The sequence below is a fragment of the Scylla paramamosain genome, chromosome 8, assembly GCF_035594125.1.
Source record: "Scylla paramamosain isolate STU-SP2022 chromosome 8, ASM3559412v1, whole genome shotgun sequence".
Lineage (NCBI taxonomy): Eukaryota > Metazoa > Arthropoda > Malacostraca > Decapoda > Portunidae > Scylla > Scylla paramamosain.
In genome coordinates, this window is record NC_087158.1 from 18,377,040 (window position 1) to 18,380,006 (window position 2,967).

Sequence of the window (2,967 nt, forward strand, 5' to 3'; positions counted from 1 at the left end):
CGCCATTCCTGAGGGGTAGTCACCGCCACCTCGACTCACCTGCCCTGCCTGCCTCTCCGCCGCGCCGCTCATCTGGAAACTCAGGTGTCTCGCTGATTCCATTCCGCCAGGGCGATTTGTTTGGCCTAGAGAAACATGCTTAATTAGAAGGTGGTTTGGATGTGTCTTGTTTACGGCTCAGTGAAATGGTTGGTTTGGAAATGTCTTACTTAGGGTTCAGTTGAATAGCTCCTTGGAGGTGTCTTGCTATTCATGTGTTAAAAATAGTTAGTTTGCAAAATCTTACGGTTTCTGTTCATGTAAGTAAAATGATTTAGTTCGAGAAACAGTTAAGGCCGCTATCCATCTTGGGGTTTCTATCCATCAAAAGAAAAATTAACTTAGTTTGGAGAATCTTGCGGTCTGTATTCATGCATAGAGGTTAGTTTGGAAATTATTAAGTTTCTTTCCCTTTAAAGAAAGAGTTGGTTTGAAAATGATTTTTTTCGAAAAATTAGGTAGATTTTATTGTTTATATTAATGAAGTTATTTTGGAAAATTTTAGTTTATATTTATCTAGGTAGAATAACTGAATTTGGAAGACAATTAATTGGTCCATCTAAAGCAGAAAAAAAATTTAGTTTGGTAAAGAATTAAAGTTTTTATCCATAAAGAAAAAAAGTTAGTTTCGAAAAAGTCTTTCTTTCCAGATGCTTGCTTTATACAGGCGCCTTATGACCCTTGGTGTGTTTGTGTGAGGAACGCTTATGCCGGGGCTTTATCACCAGTCATCAACCTTTGTATAGATTATGTATAAGGATACCTACTTTGTAAAGGGGCTTCATCACCCTTTAAATGGAGTTTGTATAAGAATACTTACGCTGTACAAGGAGTTCATCACCCTTCACCACCCTTTATATGGAGTTTGTGAAAGGATATCTTAACCCACAAACTTTACTAAGCAGGGTGGAGTCAAAAGCTTCTTCCACTCATCAACTCCCTTTTTCTAAGCGCCTTCTGTCCTAAGCGCACTCCGCCTCAGTGTTGCATCTCTTACCATCTCCAACTTTGGATATTCCTTTTGGCCGTTTTTCTTTTGGGGACTGGCACCTCAGTGGGCTTTTGTTAATAATTCTTGTTCCTCATGGCTGGTATTCCTCCTATATAAAAAAAAGGTCTGCTAAAGGTTTCTTCCTATCAACTCCTCTCATTCCTGTCTTCAATCTCTCATTCCTCATTGTTGTATCTCTTAGGACCTTTCGTTATTTCCCCCATCAACTCTCATTCCTCTGCCTCCAATCTCTCATATCTCATTGTTGCATCTTTTACCAACTTCATCAACTCCTATCATTTCACTTTGTCTCTCACTCCTCAGTATTGCATCTCTTACCAATTTCAGTTATTTCCCCTCATCATCTATCATTTCACTTCCTTCTGTCTCTCACTCCTCAACATTGCATCTCTTTCCACCTTCAGCTACTTAGTGCTTCTTGCTCTCAACTTGCTAAATGCCTCCTCCTTCTCTCTCCAGCGACCACACTACATCTCCTACTTACCTACCCCCCCACCCGCCCCCATTCCGTCCACTCTAATAAGGTTTAGGTAGTAGTGTGCAGTACTAAATTCAAGGGAACTGCGTGTGCAGGCTGAAAATTTGCCGTAAGATAGAATTAGATTAGATGAGAAAAAGTAGAATTGTGGTGTGTGATCGTTAGAAGGAAGAGAGAGCAAGGGAGAGAGGGATGGAGGGAGGAAAGGGTAGTGGAGGGAGAGGGGAGGAATGTTTGTTAGTACTCGTAAACTAGATTATGTTTGTGTGTTATATAAAGGACAAAGTTGATAGATTAATTTGTTTTATTTATTTATTTATTTATTTATTTATCTATTTATTTATTTATTTTATTTTATTTTTTTTTTTTGCTGTTGTTGAAGTGAAAGTTGTCATGAAGGATTGCTTGAAAGAAAGCTAAAATGAGTGAAAGAGAAAGACAAGGAAGGAAGGAAAAGAATTGATAAGTAAATAAAATTCAGAAATTAGAAAAGCAATAAAAAATAAAGATATAGATGAGGTTTCAAAAATATGCCCAAGAAGGAAAAGAAAGGGAAGAAAACAAAAAAAAGAAAGCCAAGGGAGTGAATCATTATGAAAACACAAAAAAAATCCATCATGAAAATATTACCATTGAACGAAAGTCAGGGAAAAAAATGAAGAATTAAGAGGAAACCAAAATTACTCTACAAATTAAAACAGAAAAAAGCGAAACATTATGAAAAAAAAAACAAATAAAATAAAATAAATAGACAAATGGAATATATAACACATAGACTAAAAAGAAAAGAAAAGAAAAAGAAAAACACCACAAGACGAAACAGATGAAAATATAGAAAAAATAAAAATAAAACAGGAAAAGCAGAATAAAGCAAGGAAAATCCGCACAGGTGAACAAACACAAAACAGGTGAATATATTGCCCTGCTAATCAAAATCTTCTACCTGACCTATCTTCAATTATGCTCACCTCCCCCCATCTTCCCCCCTTACTCCTCCTCCTCTTCCTCCTCCTCTCAAAGGTAAAAGGGCCAGGTGAAGTGGGTGGAAGGGAGGAGGAGGAGGAGGAGGAGGAAGACGAGGAGGAGGAGATGTTACTCATTTAGAATATACCACCTTCCTCCTCCTCCTCCTTCTCCTCCTCCTCCTCCTCCTCCTCCTCCTCCTCCTCCTCCTCCTCCTCCTCCTCCTCTTCCTCCTCCCATACCTACGCCAGATAACGTTGCACCTTACGCTAAAAATGGAATAAGGACGCCATAGCACCATCTCTCTCTCTCTCTCTCTCTCTCTCTCTCTCTCTCTCTCTCTCTCTCTCTCTCTCTCTCTCTCTCTCTCTCTCTCTCTCTGTTATTTGGTATTCCCGGATGTTCCTTGTTTATTATTCGTTCTCCTTTCTTTCCTACTTCTCCTCCTCCTCCTCCTCCTCCTCCTCCTCCTCCT